Source organism: Paroedura picta, chromosome 8 (genome assembly GCF_049243985.1).
Source record: "Paroedura picta isolate Pp20150507F chromosome 8, Ppicta_v3.0, whole genome shotgun sequence".
NCBI lineage: Eukaryota > Metazoa > Chordata > Lepidosauria > Squamata > Gekkonidae > Paroedura > Paroedura picta.
The window spans coordinates 94,530,614-94,550,650 of record NC_135376.1 but is presented as its reverse complement, the minus strand read 5'-3'; the positions used below and the strand labels follow the sequence as shown (position 1 = coordinate 94,550,650).

The 20,037-nt window shown below is 46.5% G+C and overlaps 1 protein-coding gene across 1 annotated transcript in view; it reads right to left on the bottom strand.

Annotated features, from left to right (window-relative positions):
• RASGEF1A (RasGEF domain family member 1A) overlaps positions 1-19,206 on the bottom strand; it is a 308,494-nt gene extending 289,288 nt beyond the window's left edge. Inside the window, exon 1 of the mRNA XM_077350860.1 lies at positions 19,057-19,206. The gene's annotated coding sequence lies outside the window, so the exon portion shown is untranslated. The remainder of the gene's footprint in view (positions 1-19,056) is intronic.
• Positions 19,207-20,037: the final 831 nt, after the last annotated feature.

Below are 20,037 nucleotides of genomic sequence, written 5' to 3'. Positions count from 1 at the left end.
TCTGACTGAGGAGATGCAGGAGGGTAACTTCTTTAGCAATTTCTAAGAGGTGCTGAGAGGCCAATTGATTGGCCAGGAATTGTAGTGCAGGTTTAAAGATACTACATTTATCAATCTGTCCTTGAGGCAGAATAAGCTCATCAGTTCTCCTGAAAGAGACATCACCACATCAGCTTGATGTTTGAGAGTTTGGGTCGGATCCTGGATTGTTGCACCGATGTGGTGACATCACTTCCAGGGTTGCATTAGAACTGGTGTTGGGGGCATTGGTACACTGACATTTGCCAGCACCCTGTCCCTCCCACTTCTCCTGGTCAAGGTTCAGTTGACAACCTGAAGGCAGATGATGGGGAGAATATGAGATAGATGTAACCGTTCGGTCTTGTGTTGGAGGGAATGCTATCAGGGTCCCTGCATGTTTCTCCTGAAGAGCTGAGAGCAGTTCCAGAGAAGAGGGAAAGTATTTGTTTATGATTATGGGATAAGCAAATATGGCTAACCTCCTGCCCTATACATGAGAGATCTGGCATGCACAGGTGTAACAATTAACTGTCCTTCCATATCTTTTGATCCTCATGAATCCTATCCTCTTGAGATCACAGAGCTGATATTACGGTCTACGCAGGTTACCAGGCCCCCACTGGAGGCAGAAGATCTTCTAGGCCCTTCCCCCCACTACTGCTCAGCTGGTCAGTGGAGGGACTTACTGGCAGTGAGGAGAGGCCTATCCTGGCATCTCAGACATGTTTGTTGGTTATGCAGTGGCATCATTCACCTAGAGCCCACCAAACAGCTGATCCTATGGAGATGTCGACCTGTAGGATAGGCTTGGGGTCTGTAGGGGGGACCTATTTGAACCCTCCCCCAAGCTCACCAAACAGCTGATCCTGCAGAAAGATCTCTTGCTGCATGCTTGGCTATGGCTACCAGCCATTTAAACCTAACTGCTTGGCAGGTATGCCCATCATCTGTTAGATTTAAATGGCTCCCTTTTGCTTTCCCTCTCTCAGAAGGGGAGGGAGCAAAATAAGCAGTTTAATTGGCTATTTTCAATACATAAATACGAAACTAAACATAAGAAAAGTTAGGACAAAGCTTTTTCTGACACATGTGGGAATGCACTGGTGACTGAGAGCTGGGCCTCTTCTGCATGATGGAAAACTTGTGTAAACCGCCCAGAGCTGCAAAGAAATTGGTGGTATAGAAATCTAAATAAATAAATAAAAGCTGATGAAAACTCACTAAATATATTGTGGTTTTTCTGATCTTTGCGCAGGAGAGTGAACTTACTCCGCAAAACTGATTTTGCTCTGCATGGTGAACTGCCTCTTTGGTGCTTTAAGTATCTTTTAAGCATTGTTTTTGAAAGAAGCTTTTCACTGATTCATTTCTCTCCTGCCTATCTCAGGTGGTCTATTAGTCATACAGAGAACCTCCTTGGTTATGCAGATTAGTTACTGCATTAGAGAACAAAGCATGTCACTGAGTTTCTAATAGTGGAGTTGGCAAAACTACAGGGGGCAGGGCTATGAATTGTTCCATGCAGAAAGCATTGCAACGTAGTTTTTCAATGTAGAACAACAATTGTAGTATAATACAGTGGTCTAAACTGGTTGTGTTTTAAACTGTTTTATTTGGCTTCGTTCAAAATACCTCCTGGACAAAAGCAGAGAGTGGTGGCCTCTGGAAGCATATATTTTAGACGGTGGACTCCTAATCAGATACCTTTACATTAGAAATGCTAGTTGGAGCAGCACCTAACAGATTTTTCTTTGCTACCCAGAAAGCCCTTTGCTTTTATGCATGAGTGCATTCCTCATACAAATTTGACGACCCTCAGGGTCAAAACGCATTTGGTTCATTCCATGTTGGTCTATTCCATGTGTAGTTAGAATTGTGATGTTTTTAAATTATGATGACTATGAGATGTATAAATTTTTTTAAAATTTTGAATTAGTGCATTTTATGTAATAAATATTTGCAAATTTTTGAAATTTATTTTTGCAGCTCAGACTTTGGGTTCCTAACCAGTTTAATTGGCTGCCAGCCATTTAAACCTAAAAGCTGCTGAGCAGACCTGCCCGCTGATTTATATAGTTAATATCCCTGAATAATAACTGGGAAAATTCAGTTTTTATTCGTCAGCTGTACCAGTAGCCAAAACAGAGTGTCTAATCTGTATTCAGCTAAGAAAATACTGACACTCAGAAAATACTGAAGAATACCAGTAGGTTTTTTTCCTGTATTTTTTCTGGCTAAACCGAGCTGAATGCACATGCCTCCTCCACTGGTTGCCAGGGGGTACCAGTTAATCCTGCTTTGATCTTCTGTTCTTGGGAAAGATTCATCATAGGTCTGACTTATTCAAATGCACCATGAATGGGAGACTGGAGGCCAGAGGACAAGGAATGCTGTTGTGTATCATGTCTATTGTTAACACCTAGAAATTTAAACTTTCATCTCTGCACATCCATCAACATTTTAGCAAACTCTGAACCAGTGTGTCATACTTTTATTTGGAACAATGGAGAGAAGCAGAAGAAAACACAGTACTTTTTGTCAAAGACTGAGATACTTTGCTATTTTGGATTGTACTTTGCAAGTAACATTAATTTTAGAATAAAGGCAAATGCATGCTACCCATCAAAAGTAATCCAACACCCAGTATTTTCTTTTTATAAAAGTATGCATTGAAGTCATGTTGTCTTTTTAAAGGGCCCGTCAGTAAAATGGCCTGTGAAACATCCCCATAAGTCTTGCAAACTCCTCTGATGCCCACACCTATCTACTATTTTTTCTCTTTGCTTAATATCACAGTAGCAATTACCATGTGGATCTTTTCATGGCCTTCCTGTCTCTAGTTGAGGACTGGGGATGCTCTAAAAAGGTTTAGTAGTTTTGGTCTGGGATGAATTAATAGTGGGGAATGTCACTTTTGAAATCTGAAAACCCTTGGACACATGGATCTACGAATGTGCAGGAAGCAGTTTACTAATCAAGATCTGAGCTGAATAATGCCTATAAATGTTCTAAACCTGAAGTGAACTAAGTTACTTCTGAATATCAGAAATGAACTTCCTAGGCTAGCACTTTTCTGTGGAATTACTCACCGTTTACACACTGGGAACTTCACTGTCCCAGCTCCCATGCAGGATCACAAATAGGGGGCAGATGAGGCACACTGGGCCAAATGCTCCCCCGTGTAGGTGCAGGAAGAGGTGGGGCAACCTGCCACGACTAAAACTTCAGCCTGCAGCCTGGCATGAAACCTCCAGTGCATAAATGGTCACTGTTTGGTTTAATTTTGGATTGCTGAAGGAAGAGCTGCAAGGGAAGAGAGTGAATTAGCAGGTCCATGACTGCTACAGATGTTGTCCAGCCAGAATAGTTAGCTCATGATCTCACCAAACAAGACTGCCTCAATTGCTATTTGTTTGCATAGGATTTCCTTTTCATGCCAGCCATGGTATCAGCTTGCTAGATTTGGGAGGGGTCTCTGAGTCTGTATAAGCAGAAGGCTTATACAGTCATCCACTGGAGAAAGCAGGGTCCAGCTCAACTTTTCTCTCTTCCTCACTAGACCTGCCTTCATGTTCTCTTCCCTACTCTTGCCAGCCTGGTGAAGGATGGCAAAAAGTAGGTGAGCAGAGGAGGCAAACCAGAGCTGGCTCTAGCTTCTCTTCCACACATCCTATAACTTAGTGGTCCTCAATCCCCGGTCCGGGGACCAGGATGTAGATCAGTTGGTATCGGGCCGTGACTCCTCCTTGTCCTCCTCCCTGGCTGCTGCCTCGGGGGCTGCCCTGCCACTCTGCCGCTGGCTCACCTTTGGTGCTCTCCAGTAGCTGCCACGGCTGGGGCTCCCCCTTAGCATGGCACTGTGCAGCTGTTGCTGGCAGCGCCCCCCAGCGGGCGGCAGGAAGTCAGGGGCGCCAGTGGGAAAGCAAGTGGAGCAGGGGCTCAGGCGGTGGCAACGTCCCTCGGCAAAAGACTATCCCCCCCCCCCCTGGGCCTCAGTAAAATTGTCAAGCGTTGACTGGTCCCCGGTGATAAAAAGGTTAGGTACCACTGCTATAACTGACTGCCATACCATCAGAGATCTGACTTATTCCCACACACCATGAATGGGAGACTGAAAACTAGAGGACTACATGTATATCCTGTTGCATATCATACCCCAGAATTTAAACACATGAAGACGCCTCATACGGAATCAGATCCTTGGTCTGTCCGGGTCTGTATTGTGTACTCCAGGGGTGGTCAAACTGCGGCCCTCCAGATGTCCATGGACTACAATTCTCATGAGCCCATGGGAATTGTAGTCCATGGACATCTGGAGGGCTGCGGTTTGACCACCCCTGGTTTACTCAGACTGGCAGCAGCTCTCCGGAGTCTTGAGGAGAAGTCTTTCACATCACCAACTTCCAGATCCTTTGTAGCCAGAGATGCTGGAGGCTGGACCCGGAACCTTCTACATGCAAAACAGACATTCTACCCCTGAGCCACGAGCCCTGTTGTGTCTAAGGCTTGGCAGGGGTTGAGGTTTAACTCCCCTTGTCTGGTGTGGTCCATTTTTGTAAAAAAAAAAATACAGAGCCCCTCCTTAGTATCCCAGAATCCGCAAACAGGGTCTCACTCACTGGCTCACCAGTATTGCCCTGTGTGGCCTATACAAATACAGAGGTCATTCATTCATTCATTCATTCATTCATTCATTCATTCATTCATTCATTCATTCATTCATTCATTCATTCATACTTCTATACCACCCATTTCTTTGCAGCTCTGGGCGGTTAACTTCCAAAGGAAGAGAGATAGCTTCTCCTACCTGCCTGAAAAGTGGGAGGGGAGCACCCTGGAAAGAATAGTATAAATCTAGAGAGCTGCACCCCAATTGTGTGTTTGTATATTTTACGGTTGCCTGGAGATCTCCCAAAACTTCACTGCTCTCCAGATGACAGCGAGCAGTTCCTCTGGGAAAAGTGTCCACGGTGTACTATATGTACGGTGGTCAGAACCCTTGGACCAGCTGGTGGGGGATGGGGTGAATGTAACAAGAGTGGAGAGCTGAAAATAAATGGAGCAGTGGTTCTGATGTGACCTAAAAGTTACCTAGGCACATGACTCAGAAATAACTTAGGCATGCTAAGGATTTCAGGGGGCCAAGCTCTGGTTTGGGGGCAAAAGCTCTATGGTAAAATTAGCTTCTACTATAGAGTTTTGCCCCAAAACCAGAGTCACCCCCTGTTGTGCCGATGCCATATAGGCACATCATGTTTATTTCTAGTGTTCTTCTCTGCTTGTTTCCCTGACCAGCAGTGGAAAGATGGGGATCTGGAGCAGGAGATCCTCCCCCCCACCCCACCAGAGGGTCTGGCACCCCCAGGTGTATGGCATTAAACTCTTCTGAGCCCCCTTCCCTCCCTAAGCCTCTGCTTCCTCAGCCTCTACCTCCAAAAATCCAGATATTTCCTAACCCAGAGTTTGCAACTAATGGAGATCAGAGAAGTTATACCTGGGATATTCTTTCCCTGCCCACTGAAACGAACAGAGTCACCTATTTGATTGGTTCCATTATTTCAGTTCCAATGTGGTGGTAGAGATTTTTTAAATGATAAGGTTCAAAAATGTCTATTCCCATCCCCCCCCCAAAAAAATCCCCTAATTGAATCATCCCAGCTATGTCAGGATTGCTGCTGTTTTTTTTAAGTGGCATCTTATTAGTACCAAATTGAATCAGCAATCATGGGGAAAATTAGGTTCATTTGTGTTTGTCTAATGGAGCCCCCGATGTCACTGATAAATCCCTCCATCTCCGTTCCATTGGAAAGGGGTCTGAACAGCAATATTGATGAGGCAGGAGAGAAGAAATCCCTACCCTCGTAAGCCAACTCTCTCTTTCCCTCTCCCTGATGCCTTTGTTTGTGACATTTTTATACCGCCCTCCCTTGTGGCTCAGGGCGGTGTGCACAAAACGTAGAGAGTGCGCAGTGCAATTCCAAGCATCAGGACAACAACAATAACCATGGTTCCCATAACTGAAGATAACAACACTCTCACATCTCCTATAACACTTCTTATGACAACATTACCTTGTTAACTATGATCCCCTAGGTTTGCCAGTCTGGGACTCAGTTCATGGGGAGGGGTTTCTGGGTGGTCCGGCAGATGCTGTTGGTACGGTTGGTTTCAACCAAATGCCTGGTGGAAGAACTCCATTTTTTTTGTTTCTTGAGTATAGGAAAAGCTCCATTCTGCAGGCCCTGCAGGGAGCTCGTTCCACCAAGTGGGGCCCAGGACAGAGCAATCTCTGGCCCTGGTTGAGGTCCGACATGCTTCTTTAGGGCCAAAACCTTAAGTCTGCTTCCATTTCATTCTTCCCCCCATCTCACCTCTCTTGTCAGGGAAAAAAAGAGTCCCGCGGCTGCTTGAAGTCCAATGAAATTTAATTGTGGGTATAAGCTTTCCCAAGTGCATGCACAGTTCTTCACATACATCCAGTGGATGAAAATGAGGCAGGGACATGTTGGGGGGGGGTCACGAGGAGTGACACTGTGAACATACTTCTGGAGAAAACACAGACATGACATTAATTCTCTCTAGGAATTGCCAAGGACACCATGGTAAGACTCTACGGTTCTAGCAATTCCTAGAGAGGGTTGACATCCTTTTTGTTTGTTTGAAGCAGAAGAAGAGTTGGTTCTTATATGCTGCTTTTCCCTACCCAAAGGAGGCTCAAAGTGGCTTACAGTCGCCTTCCCTTTCCTCTCCCCACAACAGACACCCTGTGGGGTGGGTGAGGATGAGAGAGCCCTGATATCACTGCCCGGTCAGAACAGTTTTATCAGAGCCGTGGCGAGCCCAAGGTCACCCAGCTGGTTGCATGTGGGGGAGTGCAGAATCGAACCCGGCATGCCAGATTAGAAGTCCTAACCACTCCTAACCACTACTGGTTTGTTTGTTTTGCTCTCACCACCACTACTCAGAACAGTGATGGGAAATGGGGATGGTGGATGGAGGATCCCTGGTCCTTAAGCATGTTTGGGAGCCCTGCCAGTTGGCCATGCCTGTTGATTGCCACAAAAGGTCCCCAAAGCATTCCTTTACTATTGACTGAGCTTGCCCCGTGATCCCTGACCAGACACGTCTGCATTGTTTCTTAATCCAACTGGAGTCCCTTTCGGGATCGTAAAATTGTCCTCTGTTTCACCTTAGATATGGCTTGGATGATGGATGTTCCAGCTATATTTGCCACCTAACAGATGTTTGATTAGTAAAGCCCTCTTGAGAAAGGCCCAGAGTAGTAATGAAAAGGGGTGTGTTATGGATGAGAGGCACCATTTATAGGCAGGATCAATTAACATCATTTCTGTACTTTAATTCAATTACAACTGTGTGGTAAGAGATGGGCTGGAACTGGAATATTAATGCTTCAAGATATACTGATATAATGAATGTCTTCCTGTGAGTCATATGCATTACAAACTGGGGGCCCACGAGGAATAGAGAAGGCAACTCCTCCCAGACGCTCTCACTTTGGATTCTGCCCATTCCCCATCCTCCCTTTTATCTTTAAGCCTGACTTTCAGCTGTTCTCAAAGTTATTGGTCCTCTCTAGACTGGTTTAATTTTTTTTCTTTGCAGGCGCAGTCTTCTAGTTAACATCCAAAGTTGTCTTTTCTGCATGTTGTGAGACCCTGCAAATCTACAGAAGCACTTGGGTGTGGGGACGTTCTGCTGCTTTTATGACTGATCCAGGTACTAACATCTTGATTGTGGGATGTGGCCATTTTTAAGCAATTGGTGAATAACTGAACATAGAGAACTCCAGGATTCAGAGCCTCTTTCAGCATCTCAAAAACGAATAAATGTTCAGACTTACAAATGCAGCAATGTGTAGGTGAGGACTGATGAAGAGGAACACAGAAAACAGGATGTCTTTGGCCTGTTATGCACAGGTCCCCTCCTTGCTTTCACCATGAATGTCTGTTGCATATTTTGTTTCATTCTGCATTATTTCTTGCTTTGTCTGTCGGGTTTTCTTTTTCATTCAGCATTGATTTTCCTCCCTTCAGTGCTCAGTTTGCTTTCCGGTTGCTGTTTCCTCATATTTGATGAGAGTGGTTTTGTAGCAGTTTTTCCCCTTTTCTTTTCTTCCGAGCTAAAGGGTAATTCAAAAGCATCCAGATTCCATTGGATCCCCCCCTTTCCCCCTGCCTCCGAGGTTACTCCTCCACCACTCACATTGAAACTATTCTTCCCACTCTGCACCTTTGACCATCCTTTCCCCTTCACTGATTACTTTCCCTACCATATAAAGTTACAAATCGGATGAGTTTAGTGATATGTATTTATTGCCATACTTGGATAACTGGGGACAGCATTATTGATAGGGAGCTCCCTGCTGAGAGATTTAGACTGGACTGCCCGACTGAGCCTGCCCAAGAGCTGATCCTGCAGAGCTAACTGTCCCTCCAGGCTTGGCTGAGGCTCTGTGTTAGTGTAGCTTCTTTAATTTGACTTTGCCTGTGATCCTTTGTGTTCCCTTTCACTCTAGGAACTGAACCAGGAGGATTTAGATGGAAAGCACTTACTTGACACTACTGCACTAGTGGAATAGGGTGATTGTATAACTTAAAAAAAAAAAAACTTTGGATATCCCCCCCACCACATGTCACAAGTGCCTTTCCTACCCCAATTAAGAAAAACTGGATTTTTAGGTTTTAGCTGCAGAATAAATATACCCGGAGCGTGTGGGGGTGTGGTGTGGTGGGGAGAACAGAGCATGCAGCAGGCACAGCAATCTGAAGTCAAGCTTCAAGGTTTGACTGCTTGGGTTCTATGCAGTAAGCTCTGTGCGCATAATAGGCCATTGTTCCAGACTTCAGGATTATTTCTGGCTGCTGCACTTCTTCATTCAAGGTTACACACCAAACATGGAGAGTAGGAAATGGCTACACCCCATTGAATTTAGTAATTTTCCTCTACATTAAGTGGGCCTGACCTAGCAGGTTAGGTTGAAAATCCTTGGGTTTCCCATGCACTGGAGAAGGCATGCTGATTAGAACACCAAGTGTTGAAACAGGCAAGGATAGCTTTGCTCACATAGAAAATCCACAGCGATCTAGTAACAAACCATTGTCAAAGAATGCTTTTCCTGGGCCATGTGTTTGCACTTGTATGTCAGGTTTCCTTGGAGCTACAACTAGGCTGAGTTTATCTGAGAGGTACTGGAGTCTTGAACTATATGGTTTATAATGAAGAGGCACTTTATATTGTTGAGCTGGCACACCCAAAATACTTGAAAATTATCTAGACCAGTGATAGTGGTTGGGTCATGGGGTTGCCAGCTCCAGGGTGGGAAATACCTGGAGATTTTGAGGGTCTCCTGGGAGTATGGGGTGGGGAAGGACTTCAGCCTACAGGTGAGTCCAGAAATAATACCAAAATGCTGGCCTCCTTGCTAAAAAAATCAGACGAATTATCATCAAACTTTGATTCTTAAATGTATGTGTATACCACCCTCTCACTAGAGACAATGAGACACCTTTTAGAATTATTTTAAACTGGAAGATTAATTAATTTGTGATTTTAATACTTATGATTATTATGTAACTAGCCATGAAGCCTGCTATAGTCTAAAATGCAGCAGGTGCTAGCAGTGTAAGGGGGGCAGTGAACAGCAGAGCACCACAGGCGGGGAGAGGCTTGGGGCCCTGCTGGGGATGGCATAGGGCCAAAGATGGCATGGAGGCAGTGTTGGGGGGGTGGGGGCTTTGGCCTTACTGTATAGTCTTTTGCAGTGCCACCGGGCCCTCAGCATTGGTCTTGGCAGTGTGTGCAAGTGCGGTGGCTATGCTGCATGGTCTGCAGGCATGGCGCGGAGCCTCTGCGGGTGGCTGTAGCAGGCGCAGGATGCTCGGCATGCCCGTAGCCTCCCGGAGTGTGGACGGCGGGGTCAGGGGCTCCGGCAGGCAGGCATGCGTGTGAGCAGAGCTGCAAGCAGCTGATGATGGAGGCTGGGTGCCATAGGGGCTGGCCCAATCAGGGTGCGGCCAGCTTTCTTGCTGGCTGTACCCTTATTGGCCCATATCCAATTCATACATCCCGGACATGCTCCACCCCCAGGCCAGTTTTGCAAATATATACAGGAAAAATGGATAAGGATTCCTAGTAGTAAAGCCCATTGCGTGCAGAAATGCAATGGGCACTTACTAGTGGTTTAGTGGGTGTTTAACTAGGGGAACTTCGCACACATAAATATGCATTTCATCACAAAGCATGCATAGCCAATAACTGCTGGGTTTGTGGTTATAGAACTTTGAACAGGGAAGAAGAAAGTACAATTTGCGGCCAGGACTGAGCTGGGACTGCTGTTGACGCGGCGGGTGGGGAAAGATGCGGGAGGGGGAAAGGGAAACCGGTTCCAGGGTGTACATGGCAGAAAAGGCAGTGTGGTGTCCTGGGATTGGTGGAAGAGGGAGATCTGCACATGCACAGAAGTGCACCTTGTGCTGGTCTCCCTCTTTGCTAGGCAGCATGGACGAGCATCCCACCCTCCCTCCCTAATATCAGTACGGTTTGTGGCAGGTTGGCATTTGGTCTTAGTATGTTTGGAAGGTTATATTGTTATAAAAAAATTTTTTGTCACAGTTTTGCGGGTTGGCAGGGAGCAGAGCTGGTTTGGTGGGGACTAACTCCCCAGATAGGGACCTCTCTAAGGAGGTGGCAGACCTGTGAGTGGGTGCCAAGCCCGGCTGGGCGAGGCACAGATTTTCATAGAGCCAGGAGGCCTGGGACAAGTCCAGAAGAGGTTTGTACCTCCCTAGCTAGTGGTATACCTCCCTAGGTAGGGAGGGCAATGGCTTGGGGGAATCTGCATTCCCAGCTGGGAATATGGGCTTGATAGCAAGCCGTTGCTTTGGGAATTTAGGGCAGTCTGCTGATTGCACCAGCTCTTAACTTCCTGCCAGGCCATCCCTCTCAGGGCTTGTTAATAAAGCTGTGTGAAACTTTTACAAGGCTAAAGCTCAAGTGACCAAAACTGTAGCAGTGGACTGGAGTCCCAATGCACTTGTGGGTGGTCTACCATTCGTGTATATATAAACAAGGAGCTTACTGTGCGGAATGGCAAAATCCACTTCCAAACAGTCGCTAAATTGGATCAAAACTGCATTATTTAGCAGTTATGCCCAAGGCGTTTGTAAAGACACAGACCTGGTCATCTGGCCAGGAGCATCTCCAGGTATAAAGAAAACAGGGGATTTCCAGGAGAAATGTTAATGCTTTAAATAGTTTCAGTGCTAATTGATTTGATTGCTGTTATTTTGCTGTCTTTTGTGTTTTCAGCTCTGGTTTTAATTGTGTCGTTGTAGCTGGTGGGGGTTGCTTTAATGGTTTTTTAAAATGTTATTTTGCTATGTTTATTCTAAATGAGCTTAGCTGCCTTGATGGCATTTGGGAGGGCAGAGAGGTGGGATATAAATTGAGTACAATAAAATAAATAAAAATAGATTGCTTGAAGATGGCTAATGAGTTCCTGGTCTCTGGCGTTGGAAGTGGTAGTTCAGACTTCTGCAGAGAAGACACAAGTATGCTTTTCTGCCTACCCCAGTTGGAGAGGGCAGGAAGTGCTGTTTGAAAGCACCGCAGCACATGGTTGAATCCAGAGTGCCATCCCATTACATTCCCTACATTAGCAGTCATCAGTCCATTCTTGGGATTGCAAAGAGCTAGCTGAACTTTGGAAACTGCTCTATCAGCCTGCTGAAGCACACACGGCTAACCCAGTTCCTTCAGTGCTCAACTATCTATAACCGGCTTCTATCTGTACCTCGGAGATGATCTAGGCACATTCTTCCCCAGTCTTGTCTGCTCACTCTCTCTGGTTTTCTGCCAGCTTGGACTGGACAGTCCTTGGCTACTATGTATAGTTCTGGGTCCTCAGTTCATTCCCATGGAGAAAATGGCTGTGTTGCAAGATGGACTTTCTGCCATTATACCCCGCTGAGGTCCTTTCCCTTTCCCAAACTCAACTTTCATAGGTTCCTCCCCTAAAATCTCCAGATGTTTCCCAATTCATAGCTGGCAGGCTTAAGCCACAGATGGGTTGCTTCTGTCTCTCAAACCTTCAAATTTTCTTGGACTGTTTTATTTATTTATGAGATTTTTATACCATGCCCTCATGAATAGTCACCTCAGGGCAGTTTACAACACTCCCAAATATACATCCTTTCAACAATCAATACAAATTAAAACTTTAAACACAGTGGACAAAAGTCTCCTAAGTACTGTCTTGAGCTGCAAGAAAAGGGGAGGAAGAAAAGAAGGGGGGAGAAGAGGAGAGGGTGGGAGGGGATAGAGGGAAGCCTGGGTAGATGTTCAGTGAATTTTCCCCACTGGGCTCAACCATATGCTTGGCAGAAGAGCTCTGTCTTGCCGTCCCTGCAGAACTCTGAGAGTTCTGATAGAGCCCTGGGCTGATTCTGCACTTACTTTGTTTCTTCCGGTGTGGATCCTGCTGAATTCAGATTGATTTGAACTCGGTCTTCCTCCCCCCCCCCCCATGGAAACAGAAAAATGTTCTGCACTTGATAAGGAAAGCTCAGAAGGGGAGGGGGGAGCCAAGCCCAGACAGAGCCTATTTCTTTTCTTTTCTTTTCTTGAATGGGGGGGGGGGGGAGACTGAAGACAACAGAGAAGGGAGGGGAAAAAACCATGAGGCAAATCTCTATCCACAGAAGTGAGGGTTTCTGCAGTTTCTACAGAAAGAAAATTAGGGATTCCTCTTTAAGAAAAGCTAAGAGCCTTGGCTGGCTTTTCAGATTTGGCCAATCAGAACTGCTCTACCGCAGAGTCAGCAGACCAATCAGAACTGCTCTACCTCGGAGGGAGTGCTTTCTCATGCTTTCTCAACCTGAATCTTCCAATATCGAGGATTAAAAGCACTCCTGGATATCTCAAAGAAATGGTAGGGTGACTCCGAATCAATCCTGCTTGGTGCAGAGGGAAAATTAAAATCAGCCAAAATCAAAACGGAAATCGCATTCTGTGTAGACGGCAGGGACTGAATCGACCTGGGATTGGAATAGAAGCTCTGTGCAGTTTACATCCTGATCTCTCCCAGTTTCCAGTTCTATGGTTACTCTTTTTCCAGCTGGTGTTTTTGAATTATTTACCAAGATGAATAGAGAACGAAGAGGTTAAATAGTGGTTGTGACCATCGTGGAGAGGAAATGGAATGGGAGCCGGTCATAAGCTCTTATGGAATCAAACCCCTCCTCAGCATGCATGTCTTGAATGGTTTCGCATGTTTTTCTCAATCAGCATTAAATACAGTCCGATGACAAAACTTTAGACGTCTTTGTGAAGGGGGAAACAAACCCTTCCATTCAGCCACATTGAAAGCTAACATCTGATATGCGCCTCTGACTCCTCTAATTAGACAGAGGAGCTGGAATTGTCCATTTATATTATATTGCTCATCAGTTTGCAGGCTAAAAGTGGTTAATGTTTTTCAAAGGTTCATCTCTTTGGGAACAAGGTTGCACATCCATAGGATTGCACGGAAGATACCTTAATGCAGCACGATTTCGTTCCCTGGTTGCCAAGTTACAAATGAAGTGTTATCTCGTTGAATCGTCTATGTTTCAATAGCCCCCCCCCCCCCCCCCCGTCTCTTCCCAACACCCCCCCAGCTGAAAAAACAACCGTGGGGAAAACGGCTGATAACACACTGATAAGCATCAAACTCCCCATCTGAATGGGTCTTGTATTCTACTCTTTGGCAAACAGGATCAGACGCTGCCATTGACTCTGGAGATTAGCTGAAATCATCAACATGGAATTGTGCGAGGGACTAAGCTCTGACAGGCTATAATTGGCTCACGGTTTATTTATTTATTTTTCTTTTTGGAAAAAAAGGAAGCCTGAGTATTAGTCAACGCTTCAAAGCAACCCAGTGATCCATCAACAAACGGTAATCTTTCCTTGGCAGGGCTCCCTTCACCCGTATTTGCTATTGATCCTGTTGAATATGGAGACAGGGTGATGATACTTGGTGGCAGAAGTGACATTTATCAAAGGGATGCCCCAAATGACAAAGGACAGTTATGAGCCAATCATTTCATGATGCCGTTATATAATGGACGGGGGGAAAAGATACTATGCAGCAGACCCAAAAAATGGACCGAGTGGGTGGCATGCTCTTCTAGTGTTATAGGGGGTAAGGTCTTCTTCAGACACTCCGGAGGACACAGCTCAGATCATGGGTTCTCCACCCCACATCGGGTGTAATGCAATGTGAATTCTGTCTTCTCCTAAACTCTGACATCTGTGGTGCCTGGTTAGGGTCAGGAATCATCTATGTTTCAATAGGCCCCCGTCACTTCCCAACACTCCCCCAGCAAAAAAAAAAAAGAACCATGGGGAAAACAGCTGATAACACACTGATAAGTATCAAACTCCTCATCTGAATGGGTCTTGTATTGGGTGCAGATGGGGTACGGCATGATTCAGTGGTAGAGCATCAACTCGGAATGCAGAAAGTCCCAGGTTCCGTCTCCAACATCTCCAGTTAAAAAGAACCAGGCAGGAGGTGATTTGAAAGACCTCAGTCTGAGACCCTGAAGAGCTGTTGCCAGTTTGAGTAGATAACACTGGTCCTGTTGGGCCAAGGGTGTGAGTCAGGATAATGCAGTTTCTAATGGGAAGGTAGTAATGGATCAATGGTGGAACATCTAATTTCCCAGGCTGAAATTCACAACATGCTTTCTGCACTGAGTCTGACAGAGGCAGCCTCCCATCATGCTTTGCTCCCTTCCCCTTTTGAAAATGGTGCCTGCTTGCACCTTTGTTTTCATTGTGCCCCTTAAACCAATTGTTTTCATTGTGCCACCATTCTGCACCCTTGATCGCCTCCCTCCTTCCCCCCAAAGTGTCCTGAATGTAACATTTTTAAAAACCTTGGGTTAAACATTATAACACAGTAGTGTTATACAAAAGACTCCTTTTGTAAAAAATTAAAAACATCATTGTACCCCAATACCCATTTTTTTAAAAAAGGCAAGTTTTTGGGGAGAGGGGGAAAAAGAGAGGGGGAGGGAGGATGGCGACAAGGGAAGGAGCATGCCCAAATGACTCCAAATGGAGAGTACAGCAAAAAACCCTAAGGCATGCATTTCTGCACTGAACAGTCCCGAATTAGGCCCTGTTAGATCCTGCTTGAAAAGGTGAGTGGGTTTTCTGAGAATTCCTTTGCTGCAGGGCAAGTGAGGGGGCAATTCCGGTCTGCACTTGAAGAAGTGGATTTCAGTGCGGAAATGGACAAAAAAGTCAACCCTTTAAAAATGCAAATGATATTGCAAGTGCAGAATGATATTGTGAGTGCAGAAACAGTCTCAGAGAAGCCTGAGAATACTGAAGACAGACCTTGTGAACCCAGGAGTTAGTAAGGAATACAATACATGGTTGACTTCAGCTCCCCTTGGTCCCTCCAGCTTCCAGTATTTTAGGGATTTCCTGAATATCTTTCTGTATCCAGAAGCCCAGTAATCAAGAAAAGCTCCCAACTTAATCTGCAGAAGTTACAACTTTTTTTGCTCCAGGAGTCAGCCCCAGGGATAGGGTGGCCAGTTTTGGATTGGGAGATACCTGGAGATCTCTGGAGTGGAGCCTGTGGGGGGCGGGGTTTGGAGAGGGGTGGGACTTCCAGGGGAGATTGTTTATTGATCTTTGTAGTCTACTTTTCCTCAGGGGACTCAGGGAGGCTCACAACAATGCATAAATATAACATAAAAGAAAAAAATTACATACAATTCTAAAATTGCTCATTTCAAATCCCATGATTTCAGAAGGCTGCCTCCTTCTCTGGAGAATGCCGTAAAGTCCTCCTTACAAAGGGGCCATTTTTCTATAGGGAAACAGATCGCTGTCAAACAGGGATGAGTTATAATCCCAGGAAATCTCTAGCCGCCGCTTGGAAGCTAGCAACCCTAGCTTGGGTAACTCAAGATAGGGTCGCCAACCACTGGCTAGGAGTTGGCGATCTCCCACTATTGCAACTGACAGAGGTCAGTTCACCTGGAGAAAATGGTTGCTTGTAAGGTGGACTCTGTACCAAAGTGACATCCCTCCCTTCTCCAAACCCCACCTCCCTCTGGCTCCATCCCCCAAATCCCCAGGTATTTCTCAACTCGGAACCACCAGCTCTACTGTGGGATCAGTGGGAATCCTGTCAGTTGTTTCAACAAAAGTGTTCTCCCTGTCCAGAGGTGTGCCACATCTGCTCTTGCTACCTGTCAAATTCAGTGGCAAATTGTTACCTCTAAAGAGCTAAAAGCCTTGCCTCCTCCCATAATCACATGAGTAACCCAGCCCTTACACCAGGTGTCCCCAAAACACTGTGCCCACCACACTCTCAGAACTCCAAAGGTGAGCAAATAAATAAAGGCAGCCTCAGGAATTGGTTTCATCAGTATAAGGAAAAAAATCCACCAGGGTATAGCTGGTAAACACCATACAACAGGGGTAGTCAAACTGTGGCCCTCCAGATGTCCATGGACTACAATTCCCAGAAGCCCCTGCCAGCATTTGCTGGCAGGGGCTTCTGGGAATTGTAGTCCATGGACATCTGGAGGGACGCAGTTTGACTACCCCTGCGATACAACTACCAACATTATCAAAAGTTCGTATAAAAGTTGTCTTCCTTTTTAGCCAAGTCGCTGGTGTTCTTCTGTACTAATATGCCTACAAGAAAGGCATCTGGGTGTAATATTCGCAAGTCAAGGGAGAACTTCCACATTTCTGGTCCCCTATACTGGTGGAACTCTCTTCCCTTGGAAAACTATTGAAACGCACACCTCACAAGTCCTTTAAAACTGACCAACCAAGTTTAAGCCCAGCTTTGGTTGGTCAGTTCATCGGGACAAGATCAAAACATGCCCTGCATCGAAATCAGTGTCGCTTTCTTTTTCCAATATTTTCGGACTGACAGCTTGGATTTCCATCCCAGTGTTAACGGACCTGCTCTCAACCATTGTACTGCCAGTGCAGTTCTCCTGTCGAAAGTACTTTCATAGCTTCCGGAAGTCGCTCTTGGAATGCCACGTGGCTTCCTATGAATGAATGGGTTTTGAAGTAATTAAAAGAAATGTAAGTCTTCCCTTGGGGAAAAGCCATTGATGCCTGCTTGCACTGACTGCGCTACAAGCCACAAAACAAAGCATGAGGTATGGTAGACCATGCCTAACTAATCCCATTAAAATTCCCATTAAAACATCAATCTACTAACATGGCGGCTAAAAATCCCATCCCTCCCCCAATTATTAAAGAGGTGAAGAGCAAAGGATAGGGGAGTAGCGTACACTCCGACTCCTAGGGGGGAGCGATGTCCCTGATTTGCTGACCCCAGCCTCAACCATAGACCTGGTGGAAGAGCTCCGTTTTACAGGCCCTGCGGAAAGCTGACAAATCTCGCAGGGCCATTCTATTTTTAATAGAAAATGTTATTGATAATGTGACTCTCCACTTTTGAAGACTGCATAAAACACAGTCCTGCATCCTTTTATTTGATTTTCTTTTTTTTTGGGGGGGGGGGGGTGAAAGCCAAGCATGGTACATATAACTGTAAAGGCAAGTATCCATGTTCTTCTTTTGGACTCAGTAGTGTATGTTGTGCTGCCATAACTACGGACGCAGGAGGCTCAGTCTTTCCCCTAACCGGAGGATACAACCATTCATTCCAGAAATGCATTCTCTACAACATCGACAGGGCTGTCTATGAACAACTCCCATAACTACATTTAAAATCCACAGCTGCTCTGGTACTCAATTCACACAGAATTTTGGAAACACCTGAGACTGTCAACTCTTGCCAATTTCTACACCGACGTTTGCAGAATATGCCCGGAATGAACAGTCCAATCATATAATTGCTTAAAACCCAATGCCGTTCATTCCAAACGATTTCCGACAGGGGAAACACATGAAGTCGAGCGCAAGCAAAAATGCATGTTCTGTCAGTGGCTTGAGGGGGAGGGATCGCTCAAAGTGCATTATTAGTAGAGTAGGAGAGAGTTATTCAATACCCCCCCCCCCAATAAACCCCAAAGCAGGCATTAGAGATCTGGGCTCTGTAAGGCTATTACGATCCCTGATCAGCTTCTCTTCCATGTATTAAAGACACCTTAGTGAGTGCCATTCTTTTTAAAGATCCTTGTTGGTTGCTAGATTGCCGGCTCAAGACAGGCAGCCCCCAGGCGAGGTGAGAGCATTAACAAGAAACCATTTAAACAAACAAACAAACACATTTTCTAAAGTAGCAGCATTAGCAGAATCCAGCTTCACCAAACTCAGAAAAAACAGCCACATCTACCCATTTCAGGATGTTTGTGACTCTGCATGCTTGGATTGCTTTTGTAAAAAAAATAAGAAAAAGACAACAGGGCACAGATATTTTTGTCAGTGTGGGGGTAGCACAGTGCAGCTGACGGTCCCTTACGGGGGCTCTCTGTGCCCCCTAGCTTTCAAAACACTTGGCATAAATTAAGGGAATCTATTTGTGCCTGGGAGACGGTGGATTGCTATGGAGATACGGGGGTGTGCGGGAGAGCAAAGCGCTCTGTCAAACTATGGCATCCAAGCGCAGTTGAGTCCTAAGTGAGCGGAGCCGTGAGACCGGTCTGGAAAACAGACCTCTGGCTGTTGCATCCCTCCAAACAGGACCCGGGAGCACCTGGCAGGGCAGAGACTTCCGGAGTGTTGCACATCCCCTCCTGTTTTGTCTGAGCCAGGTTGCAGCACCCTTCCTCAAAAGTTCATCCCCGGGAAGCAAAAGCCCTCCCCGCAGCCGGCCAAGACCCTTCTGGCGCACGGCCAAGCATGGCAGCTCCTGCACAACACCTTCGAGACTAAAGCCAGGTCAGAACTGGCTGGCAGCTTCCCATGCCAGGTGAACCGTCACCGGCCTCAGAGCCACGCTCCCGGGCCTCCGAGACGCATGGCTCTAAAAAAGGAATCGACCCCAAGCGCTCAGAGCATCCTCGTCACTGGCCTTACCTTGCTGTGGTCCAGCGTGGTTGCTCCCTCGCGCTCCGTCCACTCCGAGCAAGCCAGGGAGGAGTGCCAATTCCCCGTGAGTCATCCTCAACGACGGAGTGGGCTCACTCTTTGCTCAGGCTGCCAGCTGCCTCCGCTATGTGACAGCTGCCGGCTGGCTTTGGAACAAGCGTGTCCCATTCTGCAGCTTACTGCAGGGGGGGAGTGTCAGGCGGCGCAGGCAGCCGGAGGAAAGCGGCAGAGCGAGAGGCTGGGTGGGTGGGGGAGAGCAAGAGCAGAGAGGCTGGCAGAGGAACGTACCATCGGAGAGACTCTTCCCCGCTCTCTCGCACGGTGGCTGGTAGAAGCGCTGCAAGGGCTGGGCTCTTTTTTTCTGCAAAAGTTACTTTTCTGGGTTTGGGTGCTTCTTGAAGGCTGTCATGGGGGTTTCCTTGCCCTTGGCTTGCCCTGATGAGGGTTTGGAAGTGACAGCAGCCCCCTGCTTGGGCAGGGAGGTTGCAGGTGCAGCTTAGGAGGGCGAGGAGGAAGAAAGCTGTTCTTCCTTGCTCAGGGGAGGTGGAGGAAGGGATAACAAGTGAGGACGTCCAGGTAGCAGAATGCAAGGAGAATATTTCCTGTCTTTCTGTTTAAAAACCACACAGGCTGAAACACAGCAACCAAACTTATATTAGCCAAATGAAGTTGCAAACAACCTAACTGCTCACGAAGCAACATCAAAACTGAAATCTTTGCAGAGGGAATATGGACAAATGTATGGCCAGTCACATCGGCCTCTGGGCCCTGCTGATGCTCCTCCAGTGGAAATGGCTGGCCACTGCGTGAGACAGGATGCTGGCCGGGGCTGATCCAGCAGAATACTTCCGTTCTTATCAGGGAAGGATACGGTCTCTGGGCCGTGTTGTGGGCTCTCCAGAGGAACTGGTTGGCCGCTGTGTGAGGCAGGATGCTGGACTAGATGGACCACTGGTCGGACTCAGCAGG